Source organism: Nycticebus coucang, chromosome 19, assembly GCF_027406575.1.
Source record: "Nycticebus coucang isolate mNycCou1 chromosome 19, mNycCou1.pri, whole genome shotgun sequence".
NCBI classification, from domain to species: Eukaryota; Metazoa; Chordata; class Mammalia; order Primates; family Lorisidae; genus Nycticebus; species Nycticebus coucang.
In genome coordinates this window covers 25,776,278-25,791,374 of record NC_069798.1, presented here as the reverse complement: position 1 = coordinate 25,791,374, position 15,097 = coordinate 25,776,278, and the positions used below count along the sequence as shown (strand labels likewise).

Sequence of the window (15,097 nt, the reverse complement as noted above, 5' to 3'; positions counted from 1 at the left end):
AAGATAAATGAAAAACTGGAAAAATTATTAGCTACTTGTACTACAAAGACTTAAAGGGTCAATATATGAAGGTCTTCTAAAAATAAAGAAGAAATATACTCCAAATTATATAATAAAAATGCTAGAAAAATAAACACAATTTCCACAAGTGTCCCTTAAATATTGGTGAAGTTGTTTAACCTCATTCATTCCCAATAAGAGAAATACAGTTTCTCCCCCTCAGATTAGCAAAAACCAAAGGCTTAACAGAATTCTTTTTTTTTTTTTTGATAAGACAGTGGGTAAAAAGGAACTCTCATACAATGCTTACAGAAATGCAAAGTGTTAGAATGCAACTTGACAATACATAGATCAATTAAATATCCATGTACCACTTGACCCAGAAATCTCTCTATTAGGAATCTCTCTCAAAGACACACTGACAACGGTACAGAAAGGGATACATGCAAGACTTTTCATTGCGGTGTTATCTATAAGTGCAACAAAAAATGCGTTACCAGTAAAAAAAATTAAGTTATGCTTCCGTTATATAAATTCTTTCAAAATATTAGCATTCTATAAGCACTTTTTACCACCTAGAGATAACTATACAACAGCACAGAGAGATATGCCCCAGTACATTTTACAGTTGCATGCTACTCTCTTCTTTGGACACACTGTAATTTAACTGAAAGTTCATCTATTAAGGGGGATTTTTACTGGTAACTATTTAATGGCTTTTTGGCATAGCCCCACTGAGAAGAATTTTCCCAAGTTATTTCAGAAATCATAATTTGACTCCATAAGCATTCAATCCAGTGATAAAACCTAGAGATATATTCAATAATCATATTATTATTTGGGAACCATTGTCTGTGTATTGTGGTTGAAAGCAAACTTGAAATTTTGTTGATGTGTAAGGTGGGATTTTCAGCAGGGAGCAAGTTACAGATACGACATCAAGACATTTAAGCAAAAACTGTATAATCTTATATTTGAATTGGCAGTATCAGTGGGAACATACAGTGTATTTTTTCTTGAAAAAAATAAACCACCATTTCCTGTCTCTTCACTGAAAATAAATGCCTGAAAACAAATACTAATTGAATTTAAAATTTTGAATCAGGCTTAGTGGACTTTTTTTATGTGGGAAAATTACATTACTAGTGTGAACAACTTTGTATAGGAAATCACTTGACTTTACAACACTGTAAATAGGCCCGAAGAATCTTCAGGAGTGAATTTTCTGGAAGGCTTGGGTTCCTTAATCTGCCCCCAAATTAAAGGTCCTCTAAAGACAGAATCACTGAGCTTTAGTCTGTGAAAGTTGCCTCCCTCCTCCGCCAAACATTGTTCCTCAAATGGAAGAGAAAAAAGGAAGAAGCTTATTTTAGAAAGAAATTAACTTTCATGTGTATGTTCAGCTTTTAAAATGCTAGTGAGCTTTCTCAACTGTTTTTAAGTCTCCTTTTTATTTGGGTAGTAAATGAGCAGAAAGTCCAAGTCCACATTGGAAAAGGGAAACACAAACAGAAGCTAAAGAACGTTTTCATCTATAAATCTAGAAATTCTAATACTTCCTATTTAAATATTTTATATAAAATGTAAAAACTTGATCACAAAATCACAAAACTTGGAGGGGGAGTGTGTTCTCTTAAAATTTTTTGACACAAACATTTTTGTCACCTAGAGTTTAAAAAAATATTCATTTATTCATTTATTTAATATCAATCAACAATAACTACCACTTATTGCATCCTCATGGTGCTTCAACGTAGTGTACATTTATTTCTATGAGGTATGCTCTGCAATTGGGGAAAAAAAATTATAAAATTGAATTTTCCCCCATTTCAAAAAAAAATAATGCCTGGACACCAATTCCTTTCTTTATAACATTATTGAATACTGTTCCTTGAGTTTCAGAGAAGCTGAGTGACTTGTCCAAAGTTCCTCCTCTAATTAAGGGCTGGAACAGATATTGAACGCAGACGTTCTATATCAGACCTTCTAAACTACTGATCAAACAATCTTAGTGTCTATCGAATCAAGCAATAAAATAAGTGTTGTCCCTAGTCGTCACCACTAATCTACTTTCTGTCTCCATAAACTCTCCTAATCTCAACATTTTGTATGAATGAATCATACCAAATGTCATCTTTTGTGTCTAACTCCTTTCACTCAACATGTTTTCTGTGTTTATCTGTGTTTAACATTTATTAGTATTTTATATTTTATCGCCAAGTAATATTCAATTCTATGGATATGCTATATTTTGCTGAGTATTCATCCATGATGGGTACTTGGGCTTTTGCTACTTTGGGTCCCTATAAATAACACTGTTATTTATTATAGGCATAATAATTTCTGAGTAAGTTTGCATGTACATGTATTCAATTCCCTTGGTTACATATTAGGATGGGATTGACAGTTCATACATTTGACAACTCTATGTTGAAACTTTTGAGAAAATTCCAGAATGAATATTGATACCTTTCCACTTATTTCAATCTTTTAAATTTTCCTTTAACTGTGTCTTGTATTTACAGTACAAATTTTGCACATGAATTGTTAATATTATTGCTAAGTATTTCTCTTTATTGAAATTATTATAAATGTAATGTTTTCCATAATTCCCTATTTGGATTCTTAATTTTGACTTTATAAAAATGCGATTGATTTTTGTATATTTATTTTGTATCCTGCAGCCTTGCTGAGCTAATTTATTCACTCTAATTAAGTGAATTCCTTGGGATTTTCAATATACAAGAAAATGTCATTTGTGAATAGAAAGAGTTTTAATCCTCCCTTTTCAGTCTAGAGCCCATTTATTTATTTTTATTGTTTACATTTTCCTGCAGAAAATTTCTAGTAAAATGTTGTGTAGGAATGTTGATAGTGAATGTATTTACCTTGTTCCTGATCTTAGGAGGAACGCATTCAGTCTTTCAAATCAAATATGACGTTTGTCATTTTTTGTTTGTTTGTTTAAGAGGTGCCATTTTTTAAATTGAAGAACTTAGAAAGTTCCTTTTTATTCCTATTTTTTGTTTTTTATGATGTAAAATGTCTTGAATTTTGATGTGTCTTGGTTATGCATCTATTGAGATTATAATGTGTTATGAGTGATACAGTGCATTGCCTTAATTAATTCCTTGATGTTAAATCCATCTTGCATTCCTGGGTTTACTTTCACTGCGGTCAAGGCATATAAATCTTTTCATATATTTCTGTGTTCAGCTAGCTAATATTTTGCTGAAAATTTTGGTGTCCAAATTTATAAGAAATATTGGCCTGTGTTGTTTTTCTTTTCTTTTCTTCTTCTTCTTCTTCTTCTTTTTTTTTAATGCTTTTGTCTTGTTTTAGTGTCAGGCCAGTCCTGGCTTCATCAACTTGGCAAGTATTCCCTCATCTATTTTTTGGAAGAATTTGTAAAATTTTGGTATTAATGCTTTAAATATTTGACAGATTTCAGCAATGATATCATCTGGGCTTGAGTTTTTCTTTTCTGCTTGATTTTTGATGACTAACTCATTCTTTGGTATAGATCTACTTGTACTATTTCTTCTTACATCTGTTTAGCTAATTTGAGTATTCTAAGACTTTCCCCCTTTCTTCTAAATTATCTAATTTCTTCATAAACAGCTGTTCATAGGCTTCCTTGATAATCCCTTTTTATCTTCATAATGTCAGTGGTGATGTCCCCACTTCCATTTCTTATAATAGTATTATAATTTGAGTGTTCTCCATTTGCCTATTGGTCAATCAGGCTTTTGTTACTTTTGTTGATCTTTCATAGAGGAAGGCTTTGATTTCACTGGTTTTCTTTCTTTTTGATTCTCTAACTCACTCATTTCTGCTACACTTATTATTTTTTTATTTTGCCTATATTAGTTGTAGTTTACCCTTATTTTTCGGTGTTTTCAACTGGAAAGTTAGATAACAGCTGGTCCTTTGTATGTACAGGTTCTACAATGGCAAAGTTTAACCAAACACACTTCAAAATTATTCAAAAAAGAATTTAGAAAACAACAAAAACTAAAATAAAAATGCAGTGTAACAACTACTTACAAAACATTGACCTTAAGTATTACAAGCGATCCAGAGGCGATATAAAGTATAGGGGAGAATGTACACAGGCTACATGCAAATACTATGTCATTTTCTATAAGAGATCTGACCATCTGCTGATTTGGATAACCGTAGAGGGTCCTAGAATGAATCTGCCACAAATACTGAATTTAGATGTTTGTTTTCTCTTTAAATATTGACATTTACAGGTATCAATTTCCTTCAAAGCACTGCTTTATATGCATCCCATAAGTGTTGCTGTTGTTTTTATTTTTGTCCACTTCAAAGCATTTTATTCCTTCACTGACCCATTGGTCATTTAGAAGTGTGTTGTTTAATTTCTACATATTTGTGAATTTCTTAAATTTCTCACTATTATTAATTTCTAATTTGTTTTCATCATGGTCAGACAAGATACTTTGTATAATTTCAATCTTTTTAGTTTGTTGAAGCTTGTTTGAAGCTGGATGATAACCTAGATTATGATACGCTTTTTTTTTAAACACCCTATGCACACTAGGGCATATTCTGCTGTTGGCAAGAAGGCTGTTTATAAATGTGTATTAGGTCTCATTTGTTTATAGTGTTGTCAACACTATAGATTATAGTTTTGTCAAACTAGGTTTAATTTTCTACTGAGTTTTTATATTCATTATTCAAAGAAGAGTATTGAGGTCTCCAAGTACTTTTGTTGAATTGTCCTTTTCTGCCTTTAATTCCAACAGTTTATTAATTTTGCTTCATTTTAGGGCTCTGATATTTAGTATCTACATATTATCTTGATGAATTAACTCCTTTTATTATTGTAAAATATTCTTCTTTATCTATAGTAACTTTTGGTTTTGAAATCTATTTTGACCAATATTAGTTATTGCTGTAATATCACACAGACAAGAGTAACTTGGGTTGTGGTGGTCACGCTGCAAATGAAGAGAAGCAGAGAAAACTTTGGACACATAGGCAACATAGAGAAGAGAGGAACAAATGGAATATTTCTCATCTCTCCTCCTATGCAACCAAAACTAATTTATCTTTCAAATAAAATTTTAAAACAACAATAACATACAACAAAAGACTATTCTTTCATAAATGATTAAATATATTTTGGGTCTCAATGCACAGTGAAATTACCAAGTCTTTTGTTTAAAAATTGAGAATTTCAGTACATTGGCTGCAGAGCATTAACCTAAGCATGTAATTTTTCAAAGCACAGGGTACTACTATGGGACTACAAATGTTTCATTACTGAGTTTGCTTTTTAGATTTATTTGGCAAGTCGGAAAGAAGTGTTGTGTTGTCTTTGTATTTTTTCATGAAAATGGCAGCAAGATACATAGAGATAATGTAATTCAAAGAAGGAAAAGGATGAAGATGGGTAAGATTATGTTGAGTGAGTTTTTTGAGAAAGGAACACTTTCGGTCAACTACCAATCATAGGTAAAAATTGAGAGGGAATCTAAAAGTAAATTTTGGTTATGCATTATTAATGAGCAGGGCTCCCAAAGTCTTTCTCGACCTTCAGCCCACACTGCAGAGGAGCCAAAACAATCTTTTAGTAATGGTAAATCACCAACTAAAGCCTCTCTGTGGGCTTTCAGTGTTCTTATGGAAATGACATTAGGCAGCCAACCCGCATGAAGTTGACCCGATCCTCCCATCTCATTTAATGCTCATTATTTCTTTAGATCCAAATCTAGATCAGGTATAGTCATACGCTCTGATAGTATCCTGAGTTTGTCCTTGCAAGCATGCACCAGAGCACATCCAGGCATTGTGCATTCACATCCATACACATAATTATATCACATTGGCTTCTATTCCTCAAACGGATTCAAAACCCAACTAAGAAAAATGGTGTAAATTCTACATGTACAGTCATACAAGTGGATCTAAAATAGGTTTAATAAATGTACCGTTGGAGTGTGGATACTGTGTTAATCTGTTGAGGCCCACCTTGTCTCTAAGCCTGTCCTAAAAACTTCCCCATCATAAAATAATGGCACACCTCCTGGGTGAAAGGTTGAACTACAATTTAGGCTTTTATCTAACAAATGCAAACGATGTAAACTAATCATTTGTATCCATATATTAATCTGAGAAAAAAATAAAACTTTACTATCATAAAATGGTAGAGCCTAAAGGGACTTAAGAAGTCATGAAATAGCAACCTTTAAATTTTATAAAGACAGAAAGAAACAGCCCTAAAAAGTTAGGTGACTTGCTCAAGGTCACAAATATTGATTTTTGAGGTATTTAATAATCCTTTGGATGATGTTTGATGAGATAAAGATCTCTTAAGAACTTAGGAAACAACTTCAAACAGTTCAGACTCTCTGTGTATTACTAAGAAAGAGAAATAGACTCATCAGTACGACATGAAGCAGATTAGAATGAGGTGACTTTCTTGGAGCAATGGCTTTGGGCTTAGTGTAAATGATTTAACAAGAACAACAAACAACAAAGGACTACTCTGACAAATAAAAGCATTAAACCAAAGAGAATTTGTCTAGTGAACATATGAAAAAATATTTTAGCATTGGTAATGGCAGCAAAGGAAATGGTTTAATTCCTTGTTATAAAGGTGCTCTAATCTTTTCTTTTTCCAAAAATGCACACTAACTGTAACTGTCTACTGTACTGTCTACTGCTATTTGGGGTTTGTTTTGTTTTCCTTTGCTTTAATCATAGAAAGGCAGCTAGACTGATTAAACCTACAATGCCCTTTATTGAAGGTCCTTCTTTGTAAGTTCTGGGAACCCAACATGTTTTAACTTTTGAAAATGGTATTATCATATCTATTATTTCTTCATCAAAATGGAGAAATGACATCAAAATAGTCATTCCCTGTAACATATTTGAAGCTATTGTGAAAACAACCACATGCATATGCATAAATCTTGAGATGCAAAAGAACACAACAGATTAGCATTGTATCAGATGCCAACATCATATCTGATGGCTGGCAACTCCAGTTAATCTAAGTTGGAGAAGTCTTGATTTGGGGATTTGTAGAGATCCGAAAAGTATGAAGGGGAGTAGCACCTTCCAAGAGACCGAGTTGAATTAACTATGGGGGGTGACTTAATTTACTAAGCAGATGAAGACATTGAAGTTTCAAACTGAAGAAACATGGAAGTACAATACCTGTTGGTAGCACAATCAGGGAAGCAAAGATTGTTTCCAGAACCTTAAAAACTAATATTGTAATAACAACATGAACCCTGAAGATTGTACTATGTTCAGGAATATAAAGCCAGGAGAACAAAAATGGATACTTAGCAGCATTTGAATTCAATGTAAATATTTTAGTGTTTCCATGTTCATATCACTGTCATTTTAAGAGAAGCAAAAGTGGATATGGCAGAATTAGCTCTTTAAACTCACTGACAAAAATGATAGTCTTCCTCTTGTCTAAACATCAAAATCCTGCAGACGTGATTAATACTTACTCTGCCGTGAAACTTTATGTCATCTTCCTTCTGTTCTTTGGAAGATGAACTACAACCCTGTATTTATCTTTATTCTAGTACTTATCTTATTGAATTTTGACTATATTCTCAAATATTTTTCCTTAGATAGATGTGCACTCCTAGAAAGCAGAAATTGTATTTTGCTCACTATTACATCTCTCTGAGTAAGGCAGGCAGAATAAATTGTTGAAAATAGAAGACTTGATACAAAAGGTCAAAAAATACTGAGGCAATTATTAAATATTTGGATGACAGGAACAAAGAGTTTATCTCAGAAGAAGCAAAGGAATCGGAGACAGGAAGAAAGATTTAATTTGGGGAAGAAAAATTTGGGGATTCTGCTGGTAAAAGAGGAAGGCTCCATTCATCACTTTATGGGTTTTTAGCAATTATAGAATTTTATAAACTCCTGCTTAATTTTAAACATAGTGTCAATAGAAAAAGCTTTCCCATGTTGGAGACTTCAAAACATGAAAGATTCTGTCTACTAAGGGTGCCAGGGTACCCTTCAAATCCTTCATTAGCCAACCTCCATTTGTTTAGAGCTGGCAAGGGTCTGTATCCAACAATCCAAGTTTTCAAGTTGGAGTATTATCAAAATGACAGCAGTTACAATTTGTATAAAGAATTTATTCAAATTATCAAACTGAAAAGAGAAGCAAGCAAGCAGCCAGTCTTTCTGTTATTATTACATCCATTCATATAGGACTTTGGACTGCTTTCTTTCTGTCAGGAAGTTCACATTGAGCTGTCTAAAGAGGGCAATTGGGTTCACTGCAGTGATTTACTGGATCTCTTGAGTCTAAATTATATGCATAATGCATAAGTTAACTACTGATGTTTCCTTTCCACAAACTCCATGGATAGAGTTTGCAATTTGTTTTTCAACTCTGATATAAATTGGGGCTAATACACAGACCCAAATCCAACAAGATCAAATTGTAGTAATGATGATATAATAGCTAACATTTGTATGGCAATTTCTACTTACCCAACTCTTTACCTCCATTATTTTCCCTTCTCATCACTAATACTGAGCTTTAGTGGGTCTTTAACTCAATGCCTTTAATTATGAGTCTAAGGAAAGTGGGCCATCAGATTCACCATCACACTAAAACTAGCTCACAGGGGTTGATTTACTTGGTACATTGATAGTGCCAAGCATTAACATTCTGAGATCTCTCTTTTCATCTGAAGTCAATGGAACACTTTTGTTTGTTCACTATCTTCACTTTCATCTCCCATTGACTCTTCAGTACAATCATCTTCTCCCCATCATTTTGCTAAAACTGGTCTGGTTCAGTTTATCAGCAACTCTATTGATTACCAAATGAAAGAAGGTTTGACCTTTATTTTATCAAATGTCTTGGGCATATCTGAATCTGTTGGCAATTAGAACCTTGAAACACCCACCCTCTTGACACCCATGAAACTCACTCTCAGGACTCTGTGTCCTCAGATCATCCTTCTGCTGCCTTTGCAGACTCGTCTCTTGTACTCACGCCATTCCATGCTGAGATTTCACCAGAATCTCATACTTGCCCTTTAATGTTCTTGTTCTGAGCAATATCCAGAAGAGAGTCTCCTAGCTTTTATGGTTTCATCTGTGAAATACTCCTAAATCTGCATAATTACCCCCTTTATATCCCCGAGTTTCACATTTTATATCTAGTTGTCTACCAAATAGCTTGATCCAGACATCTAGAGAAAGCTGATGTTTAATTATTTAAAAATGAATTCTTCATCTTCACATATACTATTCCCTTTCTCTGGTGCTATCTCATGCTGAATATCCTCCCTGAACCTGACTCCTATCAGTCATTATGTTTGCTTTGATGTATTTTCTGGTTGACTCCCTCATACCCTGGCTCAATTGTCTTCCTATATGTTCCCATATAACCTGAGCATATCTCTTAGTATATAACCTGCCTATTATGTACACTTTTCTTTACTAAATTATATACAAGGTGACATTTTTTTTTAAACTGTCATATCACTAATGTTAGTAGGTGACTGGCTTCTGTTATCGTTCAATGAATATCAAATAGATACATGAATAACTGAAGGAAAGAAATCATTCAAATTAAATATTGTGCCATTTAGAAATCTTAACTAAGTTCAGCTGAGCCTGGGAATAATCAGTTAAAGTTAAGGATGCCTTTTTAGAGCACAATACAAAAGTTACCTCTAGAATATCATTAAAAATTTTTACAAAGAGTGGAAAACACATAGAGAATATTTTAGAAATATTTTGTAAAACTTTTAATGAATATTTTGTAAATAAAGGTGCATGTAGCTACAATTTCCCATTTTCCCTATTTATGGTGACATTAGGTGTGATTTTGGGGACACCCTATATTGGAGGAAGGGACATGTTTCATGTTACACATTTCAGAGAAATATTTTAAAATAGGCAAATTCTGCTTTAAAATATATTCAACTTGAGCCCCAGATTCAGGAAAGAATATTTACCATTGTTATCCAATTTACCATAGTTATTCAGGGACCTAGAAAAGTGGACTGACTTTTCCCCTTTACCTTATTCTGTTAATAACTTGCTCCGGTTTGCCAGCCACATGCGAAGTAGCACAAATGTGTAGGGCAGGAGCCATTGTCCTCCTGCTCCTGGAGACCAGCTGGGCATTTCTGCTGTATGAAAAATACATAAGATCTATTATGAAAAAAATATATGGATGGTGATTTTATAGAGTAGAGCGGTATTTTTCAACCTTTTTTTTTTTTAATCTCAGGGCACACTTGAATCTATAGTTAAACTTCCATGGCACACTTAAATTATGTTGATCAAAAAGAAAAGAGTAAAAAAAAAAATGTACGTAATGTGCTTTCAACTTCTTCCAAAAATAATATAATTAATGATCTTCAAAAATTTTTGTGGCATACCTAAGATCCTATAACGGCACGCCAGTGTGCCACGGCATGCCAGTTGAAAATCACTGGACTGAGACCTAAAAGTAATTCAAAGAAACCTCTGGTGAATTCATATGCCCTGTATACAATGGGAAGATTGACTCCTAGTAACATATTGTATGAAGACAGATGATTGTGGTATCTAATCAAACTCAGCGTAATTGGGATTATGCAGTTATCTTATCTCAGTGGAATTCCAGTTAAACCTGAGCTGTCAACATACATTCTATGGCACATAATGAAAATGTGTTTGTAAAATAATAGATTGTATTTAGCCATTTTCAATTATAGTGTCCGTTTGTTGCAGCTCTCTCATCATGCATCTTCCTGGGATGACCTGCAAATCAGGGTATTTTCCTACTTAAACTTCACACCTTTACATCCTCACTTTGATTGTTTTCTCTTTCTTTCAAAATAATTTTATCTAGTCTGCTATCCAAAATGATAGCCACAAGCTACATGTGACTACTGAAATTAAAATTAACCAAAATGAAACAAAATTCAAAATTCAGTTCTTCCATCACACTGGGATCCATTTCAAGTCATCAACAGCCAAAGTGGGGAGTGCCCACAGTATTGAACAGCACAGAGAAACATTTCTGTCATTGTAGAAATTTCCAGTAGCTACCACTGATTCTAGACTCTAGTCTGACCTTATCCACACTTACAGTGGCCTTTGGGTGGTTTTGTTACTGCAGAAAACCTTTTCTGCATTTATTCCATCAGCTTTCTTGAATTTAACCAGTTATCATTTATTCTTCATTTATAAAGAATGAAATAAATAGAGTCAGTGAATTTTTATGGAAACTTAAATGGTAATTCTTAAGTAATAATGCCTTTAATTCAAGCTACCTGGCTTTTAAATAACTCAGTTATTTGAGGACTATATCAGTCATAACATAGGTATTGAAAACCCCTTTGGCAAAGACTGGGATTACTTTAAAGCTAAAACTAAAACAAATTTTAAAATAATTTAATTATGACAGATTTTGAAGTTGGGTGAGGTTTAAGGATAGCAAGCCCAAACTCAAGATATGTAAAATGTGACCACAGTTTTAACGTAGTTCACTCTTTGTTTCCAGCTTTTGCACACAGGTAGTATGATGATAGCCCAGAATTTTGACTGAGATTGTGAATTATTTATACAAATATGTATTGAGATACAGAGAAATCAAAAGAAATAATGCTTATTTGCAAATTTTAATGATTGAAAATTATGGTTATTACTTTTTTTAAAAAAATTCAGATAGGTAAAGTCTAAATTGTAGTTTCACCCTTCACCCAGGAGGTGTGCCATGTGTATCCCTACATTATGCCCATTAGGTGGCAGCACAGCAAACCCACTTTCTCCTCCCTTCCCCCTCCTCCTCTCTCCTCCCCACCCTGCTCTCCCTCCTCCCCTCTCCACCCTCAGTTTGAATGTAGTTGTGTTTTTCTCTCATGTGAGAGTATAGTTGTTCATCTGTTGGTTTCATATTGGTATTGAGTACTTTGAATACTTACTTTTCTATTCTCATGACACTTTACTTAGGAGGATGTTCTCAAATCCATCCAGGTAAATACAGAAGTTGTAAAGTCTCCATCTTTTTATGGCTGAATAGTATCCCATGGTGTATATTTACCTCAGTTTATCCATTCATGGGTTGATGGGCACTCGGGTTAATTCCACATCTTGGCAGTTGTAAGCTGAGCTGCAGTAAACATTCTACTGTGAATGTTCTTATGGCAAAATGATTTTGTTTCCTTCTAGGTAGAAATGGGATTGTGGGGTCAAATGAAAGGTCTACTTTTAGCTCTTTGAGGATTCTCCAACCTCTCTACAAAGAGGCTGCACTGGTTTGTACCCACCAACAGTATAAAAATGTTCAAGTGTTCCACTCCTCCCCACAACCACCCCAACATCTGCAACTTTGCAACTTTGTGATTTGGGCTGTTTTTTCTGAGGTTAAGCGATATCTCAAGGTGTTTTTGATTTGCATTTCTCTGATGATTAGGGAAGATGAGCATTTTTTTCATGTGTTTGTAATCCATTCGTTTGTCTTCAGAGAAGGTTCTGTTAGTTATTTTTTTATGAAATGGAAAGGAAAACTATGGGAAGTATCTGTAAAATAAAACTAAGCATCTTTCAGTTATCTGGCTAAGACCTTAAATCTTTCACTGCATTTCTGTAGGACAGAGGGCCTCCAAGAAAGGCTCTGAAATGGGAGCTGTGTGACCTTGTGTTTTCCCTGGACTGCCCAGCACTAGTTAACTGGTTTTATGATGCAACATTGAGCAAGCTTTTCTGGCAACAGCTGTCTAAATGTCTGTTCTCTAATAGTACCAAAAAAATTAACCTTTACATACTGTTAGGTGCCTTTGGGGAATTTTGTGTTGTGCCTACCTGTTGAGGAAACAAATGAAAAGAAGACTCTGTTAGTGTTCTGAAACCTTCTTTCTTGAGCCTACATGAACTATTCAGGCCCTTTCCAGGTGACATGAGCTCCTTATGGGGAAGCTTGGGTTATTTTCTTTACACAGTCTCCTTTGAGTTTTGACATATCCTCTGAGATTCTTTCCGAACAAATGAGTTAAATTTTACTGGCCTCACAAGCCTTCTGCCACTCAGGAAGGACCTCTCCCGGGGAGTTGAGATTGTTCTGCTTTTGTAGAAGTCATAAATATTACATTCTGCATGGAAATTGAACTCACCATATTCCCCTTTCCCACTCTTAGGTCCTAATGGACCTTCCAGAAATAGGCACTTAAGTTGCTTGCCTATCCCCACTAGAGATCTTGGGTCTGTCTCTCTGAATCATCCCAAGAAGGTAATAACTCTAGATGCATCTTGTGTGTTTTTTCTCTTAGGTTAAAACTTTCAAATTTCAAGTATTATGATTTGAGAATATTTCCTTTTGTGATTTCAAGGCACAAGGTAATTTTTAAATGTAACTTGGCTCTTGACTAACATACAGAAGTTTTCCTGAAAGCCCTTCTTCCATTCATGCAAATTTGGTGGAACTCGGGGACGCATGTGCATTTGAATGTGAGTCCACATAGTGCATATATGGCTTGCTGAGTTTCTATTTGGTCTACTCAATCAGATTCAGAATTAACAAATTATTGCAAAATTAAATATGTGCTGAAGAAAGTCCTGGCTAATATCTAAATGGCCAAAGGGAAAAATAAATTATTTCTGGTAATTTAAATCCACTAGGGAATATAATCCTCTTGAGTTCTCTGGATAGATCTAAAAGTAATTTATGCGCTCACATCAATTAAAATTTTTTTTTTCTGGTTTCTATTTCTGGCAATATAAGTCACAGCCTCTGTAGTGTCCATGGGATAGTATTATAGGGATGATTATTTTTTGTCACACTTAGTTTCCTAAAATATATGCATGAACACAGTTTATCCATAATAGTGAGGAAGGTCTTACTATGCTTATTTGCACTATGTTCTTTTACAGCAGACATATAATTTGTACCTGTGTAATATATTCACCTCTTCTATATTCCCATCCTGTGTGGGCCCTTCTTCTCCCACCTGTCAGTTCAGCTACAATCTGTTTTTGTGATTTCTTGTGTTAATTGTAAAATATATATTTTTTTTTTGTAGAGACAGAGTCTCACTGTACCGCCCTCGGGTAGAGTGCCGTGGCGTCACACAGCTCACAGCAACCTCTAACTCTTGGGCTTACGCGATTCTCTTGCCTCAGCCTCCCGAGCAGCTGGGACTACAGGCGCCCGCCACAACACCCGGCTATTTTTTTGTTGCAGTTTGGCCGGGGCTGGGTTTGAACCCGCCACCCTCGGCATATGGGGCCGGAGACCTACTCACTGAGCCACAGGCGCCTCCCAATTGTAAAATATTAATTTGCTTTTTGTCAAAACATATGGCATATCATCATTAACTATAATCATCATGATCTAAAATTGACTTTTTGAACTAATTCCTCCTATCAAACTGTGTGTGTGTATTCTTAGGCCAACATCTCCCGAACCTTCCCTCATTCCACCCACCCCACCCCAGCCTCCAGTGATCACCATTCTACTGTTTAATATTTTTATGAGATCAACATTTTTAGATTCCACATATGAGTGAGATTATGCAGTATTTGTCTTTTGTGCCTCACTAATTTCACTTAACATAGTATCTTTCTTGAAAAATGCTCAGCAAGTGTGTTCAGTATTCTTACCACAGAAATGATAACTAGTTGAGGTAATGCATTTATTGATTAGCTAGATTTAAACATTCTACAGGCTATGTGTACCTCAAAATGTCATATTTTACAAGATAATTATATACAATTTATATGTCAATTAAAATATGAATAAATAAATTGAAAAAAATCAATTTCCATTCTAAGCTACTGAACGAAAAAGGTGAGAAGTTGTGAAAAGGATAATAACCTTAATGAAAATCCATCCATCCTGTCTTCCTCACATACAAGAAAATATTTTGTCTGGGTTCACAAAGATGATTGTGCTTAACTTATACATCTTTTGATGTTTGATGAAGCAATGTAAATATTTGATACAAAATCATTGAAAGAAGGCGGGTACATGTACTCTATCTCCAAATACTGCTTCTTAAATTTTATGTTTCTTACATCTCCATGGTTTATGTATTAATGGGATAAAAGAAATTCTTTTGGCATAAATATTCTCTAT

At 34.4% G+C, this 15,097-nt stretch overlaps 1 protein-coding gene across 7 annotated transcripts in view; it reads left to right on the top strand.

Annotated features, from left to right (window-relative positions):
• The window catches only part of NOL4 (nucleolar protein 4), a 429,636-nt gene that overhangs the window by 397,326 nt on the left and 17,213 nt on the right, over window positions 1–15,097 (top strand). The window lies entirely within an intron of this gene.